The sequence below is a fragment of the Tasmannia lanceolata genome, unplaced genomic scaffold (assembly GCF_043159265.1).
Source record: "Tasmannia lanceolata isolate RefF3 unplaced genomic scaffold, GAP_Taslan_0.1 ptg000003l, whole genome shotgun sequence".
In the NCBI taxonomy this organism is placed as follows: domain Eukaryota; kingdom Viridiplantae; phylum Streptophyta; class Magnoliopsida; order Canellales; family Winteraceae; genus Tasmannia; species Tasmannia lanceolata.
In genome coordinates this window covers 29,881,657-29,896,525 of record NW_027518680.1, presented here as the reverse complement: position 1 = coordinate 29,896,525, position 14,869 = coordinate 29,881,657, and the positions used below count along the sequence as shown (strand labels likewise).

At 48.4% G+C, this 14,869-nt stretch overlaps 21 non-coding genes across 21 annotated transcripts; all 21 read right to left on the bottom strand.

The window, feature by feature from the left end:
• Nucleotides 1-317: 317 nt before the first annotated feature.
• Nucleotides 318-436, bottom strand: LOC143871069 (5S ribosomal RNA). The gene has a single exon (XR_013245843.1). It is a non-coding gene; the product is annotated as a 5S ribosomal RNA (ribosomal RNA).
• A 540-nt stretch (nucleotides 437-976) lies between these two features.
• LOC143871068 (5S ribosomal RNA) lies at nucleotides 977-1,095 on the bottom strand. The gene has a single exon (XR_013245842.1). It is a non-coding gene; the product is annotated as a 5S ribosomal RNA (ribosomal RNA).
• Nucleotides 1,096-1,692: 597 nt separating this feature from the next.
• LOC143871067 (5S ribosomal RNA) lies at nucleotides 1,693-1,811 on the bottom strand. The gene has a single exon (XR_013245841.1). It is a non-coding gene; the product is annotated as a 5S ribosomal RNA (ribosomal RNA).
• Nucleotides 1,812-2,408: 597 nt separating this feature from the next.
• Nucleotides 2,409-2,527, bottom strand: LOC143871066 (5S ribosomal RNA). Its single transcript, XR_013245840.1, has one exon. It is a non-coding gene; the product is annotated as a 5S ribosomal RNA (ribosomal RNA).
• Nucleotides 2,528-3,067: 540 nt separating this feature from the next.
• On the bottom strand, nucleotides 3,068-3,186 carry LOC143871065 (5S ribosomal RNA). The gene has a single exon (XR_013245839.1). It is a non-coding gene; the product is annotated as a 5S ribosomal RNA (ribosomal RNA).
• Nucleotides 3,187-3,783: 597 nt separating this feature from the next.
• LOC143871063 (5S ribosomal RNA) lies at nucleotides 3,784-3,902 on the bottom strand. Its single transcript, XR_013245837.1, has one exon. It is a non-coding gene; the product is annotated as a 5S ribosomal RNA (ribosomal RNA).
• Nucleotides 3,903-4,499: 597 nt separating this feature from the next.
• On the bottom strand, nucleotides 4,500-4,618 carry LOC143871062 (5S ribosomal RNA). Its single transcript, XR_013245836.1, has one exon. It is a non-coding gene; the product is annotated as a 5S ribosomal RNA (ribosomal RNA).
• Nucleotides 4,619-5,215: 597 nt separating this feature from the next.
• Nucleotides 5,216-5,334, bottom strand: LOC143871061 (5S ribosomal RNA). The gene has a single exon (XR_013245835.1). It is a non-coding gene; the product is annotated as a 5S ribosomal RNA (ribosomal RNA).
• A 597-nt stretch (nucleotides 5,335-5,931) lies between these two features.
• On the bottom strand, nucleotides 5,932-6,050 carry LOC143871059 (5S ribosomal RNA). The gene has a single exon (XR_013245834.1). It is a non-coding gene; the product is annotated as a 5S ribosomal RNA (ribosomal RNA).
• Nucleotides 6,051-6,647: 597 nt separating this feature from the next.
• On the bottom strand, nucleotides 6,648-6,766 carry LOC143871058 (5S ribosomal RNA). Its single transcript, XR_013245833.1, has one exon. It is a non-coding gene; the product is annotated as a 5S ribosomal RNA (ribosomal RNA).
• Nucleotides 6,767-7,306: 540 nt separating this feature from the next.
• On the bottom strand, nucleotides 7,307-7,425 carry LOC143871056 (5S ribosomal RNA). Its single transcript, XR_013245831.1, has one exon. It is a non-coding gene; the product is annotated as a 5S ribosomal RNA (ribosomal RNA).
• A 597-nt stretch (nucleotides 7,426-8,022) lies between these two features.
• On the bottom strand, nucleotides 8,023-8,141 carry LOC143871055 (5S ribosomal RNA). The gene has a single exon (XR_013245830.1). It is a non-coding gene; the product is annotated as a 5S ribosomal RNA (ribosomal RNA).
• Nucleotides 8,142-8,738: 597 nt separating this feature from the next.
• On the bottom strand, nucleotides 8,739-8,857 carry LOC143871054 (5S ribosomal RNA). The gene has a single exon (XR_013245828.1). It is a non-coding gene; the product is annotated as a 5S ribosomal RNA (ribosomal RNA).
• A 597-nt stretch (nucleotides 8,858-9,454) lies between these two features.
• Nucleotides 9,455-9,573, bottom strand: LOC143871053 (5S ribosomal RNA). Its single transcript, XR_013245827.1, has one exon. It is a non-coding gene; the product is annotated as a 5S ribosomal RNA (ribosomal RNA).
• Nucleotides 9,574-10,113: 540 nt separating this feature from the next.
• LOC143871052 (5S ribosomal RNA) lies at nucleotides 10,114-10,232 on the bottom strand. The gene has a single exon (XR_013245826.1). It is a non-coding gene; the product is annotated as a 5S ribosomal RNA (ribosomal RNA).
• Nucleotides 10,233-10,829: 597 nt separating this feature from the next.
• LOC143871050 (5S ribosomal RNA) lies at nucleotides 10,830-10,948 on the bottom strand. Its single transcript, XR_013245824.1, has one exon. It is a non-coding gene; the product is annotated as a 5S ribosomal RNA (ribosomal RNA).
• A 597-nt stretch (nucleotides 10,949-11,545) lies between these two features.
• LOC143871048 (5S ribosomal RNA) lies at nucleotides 11,546-11,664 on the bottom strand. Its single transcript, XR_013245823.1, has one exon. It is a non-coding gene; the product is annotated as a 5S ribosomal RNA (ribosomal RNA).
• Nucleotides 11,665-12,204: 540 nt separating this feature from the next.
• LOC143871047 (5S ribosomal RNA) lies at nucleotides 12,205-12,323 on the bottom strand. Its single transcript, XR_013245822.1, has one exon. It is a non-coding gene; the product is annotated as a 5S ribosomal RNA (ribosomal RNA).
• A 597-nt stretch (nucleotides 12,324-12,920) lies between these two features.
• LOC143871046 (5S ribosomal RNA) lies at nucleotides 12,921-13,039 on the bottom strand. Its single transcript, XR_013245821.1, has one exon. It is a non-coding gene; the product is annotated as a 5S ribosomal RNA (ribosomal RNA).
• A 597-nt stretch (nucleotides 13,040-13,636) lies between these two features.
• Nucleotides 13,637-13,755, bottom strand: LOC143871045 (5S ribosomal RNA). Its single transcript, XR_013245820.1, has one exon. It is a non-coding gene; the product is annotated as a 5S ribosomal RNA (ribosomal RNA).
• A 597-nt stretch (nucleotides 13,756-14,352) lies between these two features.
• On the bottom strand, nucleotides 14,353-14,471 carry LOC143871044 (5S ribosomal RNA). The gene has a single exon (XR_013245819.1). It is a non-coding gene; the product is annotated as a 5S ribosomal RNA (ribosomal RNA).
• Nucleotides 14,472-14,869: the final 398 nt, after the last annotated feature.

Here is a 14,869-nt window from a genome sequence, read left to right as displayed (position 1 = left end):
TCCGACCGGATTCATGACTCGCATCCACTAGTACACTCATCCGCTATAGCCTGTACGTCACTGAATCTAAACAAACCCCCGCTATAATTTGACCGCAAATGAAATGTCAGAACGAATTCCGTTTATCGAATCAAACGACACTATCACCCCGCCATAATAAAGACCGGACGTGTTTGAATTCACCATCCGGAAGAAAATAAAAAGATCCGAACCGAAACGTAGGAGGCGACGCACTAAACGTGCGTTTCAGTTCGCATCGATGTTCCAGAACCGAAAGATTGTTCGAAAAAAGTGGTAGATAGCCGAAAAAAGTGACAGGGGTGCAACACGAGGACTTCCCAGGAGGTCACCCATCCTAGTACTACTCTCGCCCAAGCACGCTTAACTTCGGAGTTCTGATGGGATCCAGTGCATTTGTGCTGGTATGATCGCACCCAGCATGCCACTCCATTGTCAAAGTAATAAAGAGTTTCCACTCGCATTGTCGTACGAAGTCCGTTTAAATGAAAGTGCGAAAAAATCCTGCTAGATGACACCGGATGGACGATCCGAGCATGTCGGGAAGCCGGATGACCGCCAGGGCTGTCATCGCGCGATGGATCTTCCCGAGTACCCCCGAATCAATATAAGAATCGCTACGATCTGACGGGCGGATCAAAAGTTATCGTCGGAACGATATTTGTGCACCAAGGGTAGCTCACGGCCAGTAAACACCTTCCGACCGGATTCATGACTCGCATCCACTAGTACACTCATCCGCTATAGCCTGTACGTCACTGAATCTAAACAAACCCCCGCTATAATTTGACTGCAAATGAAATGTCAGAACGAATTCCGTTTATCGAATCAAACGACACTATCACCCCGCCATAATAAAGACCGGACGTCTTTGAATTCACCATCCGGAAGAAAATAAAAAGATCCGAACCGAAACGTAGGAGGCGACGCACTAAACGTGCGTTTCAGTTCGCATCGAGGGGTGCAACACGAGGACTTCCCAGGAGGTCACCCATCCTAGTACTACTCTCGCCCAAGCACGCTTAACTTCGGAGTTCTGATGGGATCCAGTGCATTTGTGCTGGTATGATCGCACCCAGCATGCCTCTCCATTGTCAAAGTAATAAAGAGTTTCCACTCGCATTGTCGTACGAAGTCCGTTTAAATGAAAGTGCGAAAAAATCCTGCTAGATGACACCGGATGGACGATCCGAGCATGTCGGGAAGCCGGATGACCGCCAGGGCTGTCATCGCGCGATTAATCTTCCCGAGTACCCCCGAATCAATATAAGAATCGCTACGATCTGACGGGCGGATCAAAAGTTATCGTCGGAACGATATTTGTGCACCAAGGGTAGCTCACGGCCAGTAAACACCTTCCGACCGGATTCATGACTCGCATCCACTAGTACACTCATCCGCTATAGCCTGTACGTCACTGAATCTAAACAAACCCCCGCTATAATTTGACCGCAAATGAAATGTCAGAACGAATTCCGTTTATCGAATCAAACGACACTATCAGCCCGCCATAATAAAGACCGGACGTCTTTGAATTCACCATCCGGAAGAAAATAAAAAGATCCGAACCGAAACGTATGAGGCGACGCACTAAACGTGCGTTTCAGTTCGCATCGATGTTCCAGAACCGAAAGATTGTTCGAAAAAAGTGGTAGATAGCCGAAAAAAGTGACAGGGGTGCAACACGAGGACTTCCCAGGAGGTCACCCATCCTAGTACTACTCTCGCCCAAGCACGCTTAACTTCGGAGTTCTGATGGGATCCAGTGCATTTGTGCTGGTATGATCGCACCCAGCATGCCTCTCCATTGTCAAAGTAATAAAGAGTTTCCACTCGCATTGTCGTACGAAGTCCGTTTAAATGAAAGTGCGAAAAAATCCTGCTAGATGACACCGGATGGACGATCCGAGCATGTCGGGAAGCCGGATGACTGCCAGGGCTGTCATCGCGCGATGGATCTTCCCGAGTACCCCCGAATCAATATAAGAATCGCCACGATCTGACGGGCGGATCAAAAGTTATCGTCGGAACGATATTTGTGCACCAAGGGTAGCTCACGGCCAGTAAACACCTTCCGACCGGATTCATGACTCGCATCCACTAGTACACTCATCCGCTATAGCCTGTACGTCACTGAATCTAAACAAACCCCCGCTATAATTTGACCGCAAATGAAATGTCAGAACGAATTCCGTTTATCGAATCAAACGACACTATCACCCCGCCATAATAAAGACCGGACGTCTTTGAATTCACCATCCGGAAGAAAATAAAAAGATCCGAACCGAAACGTAGGAGGCGACGCACTAAACGTGCGTTTCAGTTCGCATCGATGTTCCAGAACCGAAAGATTGTTCGAAAAAAGTGGTAGATAGCCGAAAAAAGTGACAGGGGTGCAACACGAGGACTTCCCAGGAGGTCACCCATCCTAGTACTACTCTCGCCCAAGCACGCTTAACTTCGGAGTTCTGATGGGATCCAGTGCATTTGTGCTGGTATGATCGCACCCAGCATGCCACTCCATTGTCAAAGTAATAAAGAGTTTCCACTCGCATTGTCGTACGAAGTCCGTTTAAATGAAAGTGCGAAAAAATCCTGCTAGATGACACCGGATGGACGATCCGAGCATGTCGGGAAGCCGGATGACCGCCAGGGCTGTCATCGCGCGATGGATCTTCCCGAGTACCCCCGAATCAATATAAGAATCGCGACGATCTGACGGGCGGATCAAAAGTTATCGTCGGAACGATATTTGTGCACCAAGGGTAGCTCACGGCCAGTAAACACCTTCCGACCGGATTCATGACTCGCATCCACTAGTACACTCATCCGCTATAGCCTGTACGTCACTGAATCTAAACAAACCCCCGCTATAATTTGACTGCAAATGAAATGTCAGAACGAATTCCGTTTATCGAATCAAACGACACTATCACCCCGCCATAATAAAGACCGGACGTCTTTGAATTCACCATCCGGAAGAAAATAAAAAGATCCGAACCGAAACGTAGGAGGCGACGCACTAAACGTGCGTTTCAGTTCGCATCGAGGGGTGCAACACGAGGACTTCCCAGGAGGTCACCCATCCTAGTACTACTCTCGCCCAAGCACGCTTAACTTCGGAGTTCTGATGGGATCCAGTGCATTTGTGCTGGTATGATCGCACCCAGCATGCCTCTCCATTGTCAAAGTAATAAAGAGTTTCCACTCGCATTGTCGTACGAAGTCCGTTTAAATGAAAGTGCGAAAAAATCCTGCTAGATGACACCGGATGGACGATCCGAGCATGTCGGGAAGCCGGATGACCGCCAGGGCTGTCATCGCGCGATTAATCTTCCCGAGTACCCCCGAATCAATATAAGAATCGCTACGATCTGACGGGCGGATCAAAAGTTATCGTCGGAACGATATTTGTGCACCAAGGGTAGCTCACGGCCAGTAAACACCTTCCGACCGGATTCATGACTCGCATCCACTAGTACACTCATCCGCTATAGCCTGTACGTCACTGAATCTAAACAAACCCCCGCTATAATTTGACCGCAAATGAAATGTCAGAACGAATTCCGTTTATCGAATCAAACGACACTATCAGCCCGCCATAATAAAGACCGGACGTCTTTGAATTCACCATCCGGAAGAAAATAAAAAGATCCGAACCGAAACGTATGAGGCGACGCACTAAACGTGCGTTTCAGTTCGCATCGATGTTCCAGAACCGAAAGATTGTTCGAAAAAAGTGGTAGATAGCCGAAAAAAGTGACAGGGGTGCAACACGAGGACTTCCCAGGAGGTCACCCATCCTAGTACTACTCTCGCCCAAGCACGCTTAACTTCGGAGTTCTGATGGGATCCAGTGCATTTGTGCTGGTATGATCGCACCCAGCATGCCTCTCCATTGTCAAAGTAATAAAGAGTTTCCACTCGCATTGTCGTACGAAGTCCGTTTAAATGAAAGTGCGAAAAAATCCTGCTAGATGACACCGGATGGACGATCCGAGCATGTCGGGAAGCCGGATGACTGCCAGGGCTGTCATCGCGCGATGGATCTTCCCGAGTACCCCCGAATCAATATAAGAATCGCCACGATCTGACGGGCGGATCAAAAGTTATCGTCGGAACGATATTTGTGCACCAAGGGTAGCTCACGGCCAGTAAACACCTTCCGACCGGATTCATGACTCTCATCCACTAGTACACTCATCCGCTATAGCCTGTACGTCACTGAATCTAAACAAACCCCCGCTATAATTTGACCGCAAATGAAATGTCAGAACGAATTCCGTTTATCGAATCAAACGACACTATCACCCCGCCATAATAAAGACCGGACGTGTTTGAATTCACCATCCGGAAGAAAATAAAAAGATCCGAACCGAAACGTAGGAGGCGACGCACTAAACGTGCGTTTCAGTTCGCATCGATGTTCCAGAACCGAAAGATTGTTCGAAAAAAGTGGTAGATAGCCGAAAAAAGTGACAGGGGTGCAACACGAGGACTTCCCAGGAGGTCACCCATCCTAGTACTACTCTCGCCCAAGCACGCTTAACTTCGGAGTTCTGATGGGATCCAGTGCATTTGTGCTGGTATGATCGCACCCAGCATGCCTCTCCATTGTCAAAGTAATAAAGAGTTTCCACTCGCATTGTCGTACGAAGTCCGTTTAAATGAAAGTGCGAAAAAATCCTGCTAGATGACACCGGATGGACGATCCGAGCATGTCGGGAAGCCGGATGACTGCCAGGGCTGTCATCGCGCGATGGATCTTCCCGAGTACCCCCGAATCAATATAAGAATCGCTACGATCTGACGGGCGGATCAAAAGTTATCGTCGGAACGATATTTGTGCACCAAGGGTAGCTCACGGCCAGTAAACACCTTCCGACCGGATTCATGACTCGCATCCACTAGTACACTCATCCGCTATAGCCTGTACGTCACTGAATCTAAACAAACCCCCGCTATAATTTGACTGCAAATGAAATGTCAGAACGAATTCCGTTTATCGAATCAAACGACACTATCACCCCGCCATAATAAAGACCGGACGTGTTTGAATTCACCATCCGGAAGAAAATAAAAAGATCCGAACCGAAACGTAGGAGGCGACGCACTAAACGTGCGTTTCAGTTCGCATCGATGTTCCAGAACCGAAAGATTGTTCGAAAAAAGTGGTAGATAGCCGAAAAAAGTGACAGGGGTGCAACACGAGGACTTCCCAGGAGGTCACCCATCCTAGTACTACTCTCGCCCAAGCACGCTTAACTTCGGAGTTCTGATGGGATCCAGTGCATTTGTGCTGGTATGATCGCACCCAGCATGCCTCTCCATTGTCAAAGTAATAAAGAGTTTCCACTCGCATTGTCGTACGAAGTCCGTTTAAATGAAAGTGCGAAAAAATCCTGCTAGATGACACCGGATGGACGATCCGAGCATGTCGGGAAGCCGGATGACCGCCAGGGCTGTCATCGCGCGATTAATCTTCCCGAGTACCCCCGAATCAATATAAGAATCGCTACGATCTGACGGGCGGATCAAAAGTTATCGTCGGAACGATATTTGTGCACCAAGGGTAGCTCACGGCCAGTAAACACCTTCCGACCGGATTCATGACTCGCATCCACTAGTACACTCATCCGCTATAGCCTGTACGTCACTGAATCTAAACAAACCCCCGCTATAATTTGACCGCAAATGAAATGTCAGAACGAATTCCGTTTATCGAATCAAACGACACTATCACCCCGCCATAATAAAGACCGGACGTCTTTGAATTCACCATCCGGAAGAAAATAAAAAGATCCGAACCGAAACGTAGGAGGCGACGCACTAAACGTGCGTTTCAGTTCGCATCGATGTTCCAGAACCGAAAGATTGTTCGAAAAAAGTGGTAGATAGCCGAAAAAAGTGACAGGGGTGCAACACGAGGACTTCCCAGGAGGTCACCCATCCTAGTACTACTCTCGCCCAAGCACGCTTAACTTCGGAGTTCTGATGGGATCCAGTGCATTTGTGCTGGTATGATCGCACCCAGCATGCCTCTCCATTGTCAAAGTAATAAAGAGTTTCCACTCGCATTGTCGTACAAAGTCCGTTTAAATGAAAGTGCGAAAAAATCCTGCTAGATGACACCGGATGGACGATCCGAGCATGTCGGGAAGCCGGATGACCGCCAGGGCTGTCATCGCGCGATGAATCTTCCGGAGTACCCCCGAATCAATATAAGAACCGCCACGATCTGACGGGCGGATCAAAAGTTATCGTCGGAACGATATTTGTGCACCAAGGGTAGCTCACGGCCAGTAAACACCTTCCGACCGGATTCATGACTCGCATCCACTAGTACACTCATCCGCTATAGCCTGTACGTCACTGAATCTAAACAAACCCCCGCTATAATTTGACCGCAAATGAAATGTCAGAACGAATTCCGTTTATCGAATCAAACGACACTATCACCCCGCCATAATAAAGACCGGACGTGTTTGAATTCACCATCCGGAAGAAAATAAAAAGATCCGAACCGAAACGTAGGAGGCGACGCACTAAACGTGCGTTTCAGTTCGCATCGATGTTCCAGAACCGAAAGATTGTTCGAAAAAAGTGGTAGATAGCCGAAAAAAGTGACAGGGGTGCAACACGAGGACTTCCCAGGAGGTCACCCATCCTAGTACTACTCTCGCCCAAGCACGCTTAACTTCGGAGTTCTGATGGGATCCAGTGCATTTGTGCTGGTATGATCGCACCCAGCATGCCACTCCATTGTCAAAGTAATAAAGAGTTTCCACTCGCATTGTCGTACGAAGTCCGTTTAAATGAAAGTGCGAAAAAATCCTGCTAGATGACACCGGATGGACGATCCGAGCATGTCGGGAAGCCGGATGACCGCCAGGGCTGTCATCGCGCGATGGATCTTCCCGAGTACCCCCGAATCAATATAAGAATCGCTACGATCTGACGGGCGGATCAAAAGTTATCGTCGGAACGATATTTGTGCACCAAGGGTAGCTCACGGCCAGTAAACACCTTCCGACCGGATTCATGACTCGCATCCACTAGTACACTCATCCGCTATAGCCTGTACGTCACTGAATCTAAACAAACCCCCGCTATAATTTGACTGCAAATGAAATGTCAGAACGAATTCCGTTTATCGAATCAAACGACACTATCACCCCGCCATAATAAAGACCGGACGTCTTTGAATTCACCATCCGGAAGAAAATAAAAAGATCCGAACCGAAACGTAGGAGGCGACGCACTAAACGTGCGTTTCAGTTCGCATCGAGGGGTGCAACACGAGGACTTCCCAGGAGGTCACCCATCCTAGTACTACTCTCGCCCAAGCACGCTTAACTTCGGAGTTCTGATGGGATCCAGTGCATTTGTGCTGGTATGATCGCACCCAGCATGCCTCTCCATTGTCAAAGTAATAAAGAGTTTCCACTCGCATTGTCGTACGAAGTCCGTTTAAATGAAAGTGCGAAAAAATCCTGCTAGATGACACCGGATGGACGATCCGAGCATGTCGGGAAGCCGGATGACCGCCAGGGCTGTCATCGCGCGATTAATCTTCCCGAGTACCCCCGAATCAATATAAGAATCGCTACGATCTGACGGGCGGATCAAAAGTTATCGTCGGAACGATATTTGTGCACCAAGGGTAGCTCACGGCCAGTAAACACCTTCCGACCGGATTCATGACTCGCATCCACTAGTACACTCATCCGCTATAGCCTGTACGTCACTGAATCTAAACAAACCCCCGCTATAATTTGACCGCAAATGAAATGTCAGAACGAATTCCGTTTATCGAATCAAACGACACTATCAGCCCGCCATAATAAAGACCGGACGTCTTTGAATTCACCATCCGGAAGAAAATAAAAAGATCCGAACCGAAACGTATGAGGCGACGCACTAAACGTGCGTTTCAGTTCGCATCGATGTTCCAGAACCGAAAGATTGTTCGAAAAAAGTGGTAGATAGCCGAAAAAAGTGACAGGGGTGCAACACGAGGACTTCCCAGGAGGTCACCCATCCTAGTACTACTCTCGCCCAAGCACGCTTAACTTCGGAGTTCTGATGGGATCCAGTGCATTTGTGCTGGTATGATCGCACCCAGCATGCCTCTCCATTGTCAAAGTAATAAAGAGTTTCCACTCGCATTGTCGTACGAAGTCCGTTTAAATGAAAGTGCGAAAAAATCCTGCTAGATGACACCGGATGGACGATCCGAGCATGTCGGGAAGCCGGATGACTGCCAGGGCTGTCATCGCGCGATGGATCTTCCCGAGTACCCCCGAATCAATATAAGAATCGCCACGATCTGACGGGCGGATCAAAAGTTATCGTCGGAACGATATTTGTGCACCAAGGGTAGCTCACGGCCAGTAAACACCTTCCGACCGGATTCATGACTCGCATCCACTAGTACACTCATCCGCTATAGCCTGTACGTCACTGAATCTAAACAAACCCCCGCTATAATTTGACCGCAAATGAAATGTCAGAACGAATTCCGTTTATCGAATCAAACGACACTATCACCCCGCCATAATAAAGACCGGACGTCTTTGAATTCACCATCCGGAAGAAAATAAAAAGATCCGAACCGAAACGTAGGAGGCGACGCACTAAACGTGCGTTTCAGTTCGCATCGATGTTCCAGAACCGAAAGATTGTTCGAAAAAAGTGGTAGATAGCCGAAAAAAGTGACAGGGGTGCAACACGAGGACTTCCCAGGAGGTCACCCATCCTAGTACTACTCTCGCCCAAGCACGCTTAACTTCGGAGTTCTGATGGGATCCAGTGCATTTGTGCTGGTATGATCGCACCCAGCATGCCTCTCCATTGTCAAAGTAATAAAGAGTTTCCACTCGCATTGTCGTACAAAGTCCGTTTAAATGAAAGTGCGAAAAAATCCTGCTAGATGACACCGGATGGACGATCCGAGCATGTCGGGAAGCCGGATGACCGCCAGGGCTGTCATCGCGCGATGAATCTTCCGGAGTACCCCCGAATCAATATAAGAACCGCCACGATCTGACGGGCGGATCAAAAGTTATCGTCGGAACGATATTTGTGCACCAAGGGTAGCTCACGGCCAGTAAACACCTTCCGACCGGATTCATGACTCGCATCCACTAGTACACTCATCCGCTATAGCCTGTACGTCACTGAATCTAAACAAACCCCCGCTATAATTTGACCGCAAATGAAATGTCAGAACGAATTCCGTTTATCGAATCAAACGACACTATCACCCCGCCATAATAAAGACCGGACGTGTTTGAATTCACCATCCGGAAGAAAATAAAAAGATCCGAACCGAAACGTAGGAGGCGACGCACTAAACGTGCGTTTCAGTTCGCATCGATGTTCCAGAACCGAAAGATTGTTCGAAAAAAGTGGTAGATAGCCGAAAAAAGTGACAGGGGTGCAACACGAGGACTTCCCAGGAGGTCACCCATCCTAGTACTACTCTCGCCCAAGCACGCTTAACTTCGGAGTTCTGATGGGATCCAGTGCATTTGTGCTGGTATGATCGCACCCAGCATGCCACTCCATTGTCAAAGTAATAAAGAGTTTCCACTCGCATTGTCGTACGAAGTCCGTTTAAATGAAAGTGCGAAAAAATCCTGCTAGATGACACCGGATGGACGATCCGAGCATGTCGGGAAGCCGGATGACCGCCAGGGCTGTCATCGCGCGATGGATCTTCCCGAGTACCCCCGAATCAATATAAGAATCGCTACGATCTGACGGGCGGATCAAAAGTTATCGTCGGAACGATATTTGTGCACCAAGGGTAGCTCACGGCCAGTAAACACCTTCCGACCGGATTCATGACTCGCATCCACTAGTACACTCATCCGCTATAGCCTGTACGTCACTGAATCTAAACAAACCCCCGCTATAATTTGACTGCAAATGAAATGTCAGAACGAATTCCGTTTATCGAATCAAACGACACTATCACCCCGCCATAATAAAGACCGGACGTCTTTGAATTCACCATCCGGAAGAAAATAAAAAGATCCGAACCGAAACGTAGGAGGCGACGCACTAAACGTGCGTTTCAGTTCGCATCGAGGGGTGCAACACGAGGACTTCCCAGGAGGTCACCCATCCTAGTACTACTCTCGCCCAAGCACGCTTAACTTCGGAGTTCTGATGGGATCCAGTGCATTTGTGCTGGTATGATCGCACCCAGCATGCCTCTCCATTGTCAAAGTAATAAAGAGTTTCCACTCGCATTGTCGTACGAAGTCCGTTTAAATGAAAGTGCGAAAAAATCCTGCTAGATGACACCGGATGGACGATCCGAGCATGTCGGGAAGCCGGATGACCGCCAGGGCTGTCATCGCGCGATTAATCTTCCCGAGTACCCCCGAATCAATATAAGAATCGCTACGATCTGACGGGCGGATCAAAAGTTATCGTCGGAACGATATTTGTGCACCAAGGGTAGCTCACGGCCAGTAAACACCTTCCGACCGGATTCATGACTCGCATCCACTAGTACACTCATCCGCTATAGCCTGTACGTCACTGAATCTAAACAAACCCCCGCTATAATTTGACCGCAAATGAAATGTCAGAACGAATTCCGTTTATCGAATCAAACGACACTATCAGCCCGCCATAATAAAGACCGGACGTCTTTGAATTCACCATCCGGAAGAAAATAAAAAGATCCGAACCGAAACGTATGAGGCGACGCACTAAACGTGCGTTTCAGTTCGCATCGATGTTCCAGAACCGAAAGATTGTTCGAAAAAAGTGGTAGATAGCCGAAAAAAGTGACAGGGGTGCAACACGAGGACTTCCCAGGAGGTCACCCATCCTAGTACTACTCTCGCCCAAGCACGCTTAACTTCGGAGTTCTGATGGGATCCAGTGCATTTGTGCTGGTATGATCGCACCCAGCATGCCTCTCCATTGTCAAAGTAATAAAGAGTTTCCACTCGCATTGTCGTACGAAGTCCGTTTAAATGAAAGTGCGAAAAAATCCTGCTAGATGACACCGGATGGACGATCCGAGCATGTCGGGAAGCCGGATGACTGCCAGGGCTGTCATCGCGCGATGGATCTTCCCGAGTACCCCCGAATCAATATAAGAATCGCCACGATCTGACGGGCGGATCAAAAGTTATCGTCGGAACGATATTTGTGCACCAAGGGTAGCTCACGGCCAGTAAACACCTTCCGACCGGATTCATGACTCGCATCCACTAGTACACTCATCCGCTATAGCCTGTACGTCACTGAATCTAAACAAACCCCCGCTATAATTTGACCGCAAATGAAATGTCAGAACGAATTCCGTTTATCGAATCAAACGACACTATCACCCCGCCATAATAAAGACCGGACGTCTTTGAATTCACCATCCGGAAGAAAATAAAAAGATCCGAACCGAAACGTAGGAGGCGACGCACTAAACGTGCGTTTCAGTTCGCATCGATGTTCCAGAACCGAAAGATTGTTCGAAAAAAGTGGTAGATAGCCGAAAAAAGTGACAGGGGTGCAACACGAGGACTTCCCAGGAGGTCACCCATCCTAGTACTACTCTCGCCCAAGCACGCTTAACTTCGGAGTTCTGATGGGATCCAGTGCATTTGTGCTGGTATGATCGCACCCAGCATGCCACTCCATTGTCAAAGTAATAAAGAGTTTCCACTCGCATTGTCGTACGAAGTCCGTTTAAATGAAAGTGCGAAAAAATCCTGCTAGATGACACCGGATGGACGATCCGAGCATGTCGGGAAGCCGGATGACCGCCAGGGCTGTCATCGCGCGATGGATCTTCCCGAGTACCCCCGAATCAATATAAGAATCGCGACGATCTGACGGGCGGATCAAAAGTTATCGTCGGAACGATATTTGTGCACCAAGGGTAGCTCACGGCCAGTAAACACCTTCCGACCGGATTCATGACTCGCATCCACTAGTACACTCATCCGCTATAGCCTGTACGTCACTGAATCTAAACAAACCCCCGCTATAATTTGACTGCAAATGAAATGTCAGAACGAATTCCGTTTATCGAATCAAACGACACTATCACCCCGCCATAATAAAGACCGGACGTCTTTGAATTCACCATCCGGAAGAAAATAAAAAGATCCGAACCGAAACGTAGGAGGCGACGCACTAAACGTGCGTTTCAGTTCGCATCGAGGGGTGCAACACGAGGACTTCCCAGGAGGTCACCCATCCTAGTACTACTCTCGCCCAAGCACGCTTAACTTCGGAGTTCTGATGGGATCCAGTGCATTTGTGCTGGTATGATCGCACCCAGCATGCCTCTCCATTGTCAAAGTAATAAAGAGTTTCCACTCGCATTGTCGTACGAAGTCCGTTTAAATGAAAGTGCGAAAAAATCCTGCTAGATGACACCGGATGGACGATCCGAGCATGTTGGGAAGCCGGATGACCGCCAGGGCTGTCATCGCGCGATTAATCTTCCCGAGTACCCCCGAATCAATATAAGAATCGCTACGATCTGACGGGCGGATCAAAAGTTATCGTCGGAACGATATTTGTGCACCAAGGGTAGCTCACGGCCAGTAAACACCTTCCGACCGGATTCATGACTCGCATCCACTAGTACACTCATCCGCTATAGCCTGTACGTCACTGAATCTAAACAAACCCCCGCTATAATTTGACCGCAAATGAAATGTCAGAACGAATTCCGTTTATCGAATCAAACGACACTATCAGCCCGCCATAATAAAGACCGGACGTCTTTGAATTCACCATCCGGAAGAAAATAAAAAGATCCGAACCGAAACGTATGAGGCGACGCACTAAACGTGCGTTTCAGTTCGCATCGATGTTCCAGAACCGAAAGATTGTTCGAAAAAAGTGGTAGATAGCCGAAAAAAGTGACAGGGGTGCAACACGAGGACTTCCCAGGAGGTCACCCATCCTAGTACTACTCTCGCCCAAGCACGCTTAACTTCGGAGTTCTGATGGGATCCAGTGCATTTGTGCTGGTATGATCGCACCCAGCATGCCTCTCCATTGTCAAAGTAATAAAGAGTTTCCACTCGCATTGTCGTACGAAGTCCGTTTAAATGAAAGTGCGAAAAAATCCTGCTAGATGACACCGGATGGACGATCCGAGCATGTCGGGAAGCCGGATGACCGCCAGGGCTGTCATCGCGCGATTAATCTTCCCGAGTACCCCCGAATCAATATAAGAATCGCTACGATCTGACGGGCGGATCAAAAGTTATCGTCGGAACGATATTTGTGCACCAAGGGTAGCTCACGGCCAGTAAACACCTTCCGACCGGATTCATGACTCGCATCCACTAGTACACTCATCCGCTATAGCCTGTACGTCACTGAATCTAAACAAACCCCCGCTATAATTTGACCGCAAATGAAATGTCAGAACGAATTCCGTTTATCGAATCAAACGACACTATCAGCCCGCCATAATAAAGACCGGACGTCTTTGAATTCACCATCCGGAAGAAAATAAAAAGATCCGAACCGAAACGTATGAGGCGACGCACTAAACGTGCGTTTCAGTTCGCATCGATGTTCCAGAACCGAAAGATTGTTCGAAAAAAGTGGTAGATAGCCGAAAAAAGTGACAGGGGTGCAACACGAGGACTTCCCAGGAGGTCACCCATCCTAGTACTACTCTCGCCCAAGCACGCTTAACTTCGGAGTTCTGATGGGATCCAGTGCATTTGTGCTGGTATGATCGCACCCAGCATGCCTCTCCATTGTCAAAGTAATAAAGAGTTTCCACTCGCATTGTCGTACGAAGTCCGTTTAAATGAAAGTGCGAAAAAATCCTGCTAGATGACACCGGATGGACGATCCGAGCATGTCGGGAAGCCGGATGACTGCCAGGGCTGTCATCGCGCGATGGATCTTCCCGAGTACCCCCGAATCAATATAAGAATCGCCACGATCTGACGGGCGGATCAAAAGTTATCGTCGGAACGATATTTGTGCACCAAGGGTAGCTCACGGCCAGTAAACACCTTCCGACCGGATTCATGACTCGCATCCACTAGTACACTCATCCGCTATAGCCTGTACGTCACTGAATCTAAACAAACCCCCGCTATAATTTGACCGCAAATGAAATGTCAGAACGAATTCCGTTTATCGAATCAAACGACACTATCACCCCGCCATAATAAAGACCGGACGTCTTTGAATTCACCATCCGGAAGAAAATAAAAAGATCCGAACCGAAACGTAGGAGGCGACGCACTAAACGTGCGTTTCAGTTCGCATCGATGTTCCAGAACCGAAAGATTGTTCGAAAAAAGTGGTAGATAGCCGAAAAAAGTGACAGGGGTGCAACACGAGGACTTCCCAGGAGGTCACCCATCCTAGTACTACTCTCGCCCAAGCACGCTTAACTTCGGAGTTCTGATGGGATCCAGTGCATTTGTGCTGGTATGATCGCACCCAGCATGCCACTCCATTGTCAAAGTAATAAAGAGTTTCCACTCGCATTGTCGTACGAAGTCCGTTTAAATGAAAGTGCGAAAAAATCCTGCTAGATGACACCGGATGGACGATCCGAGCATGTCGGGAAGCCGGATGACCGCCAGGGCTGTCATCGCGCGATGGATCTTCCCGAGTACCCCCGAATCAATATAAGAATCGCGACGATCTGACGGGCGGATCAAAAGTTATCGTCGGAACGATATTTGTGCACCAAGGGTAGCTCACGGCCAGTAAACACCTTCCGACCGGATTCATGACTCGCATCCACTAGTACACTCATCCGCTATAGCCTGTACGTCACTGAATCTAAACAAACCCCCGCTATAATTTGACTGCAAATGAAATGTCAGAACGAATT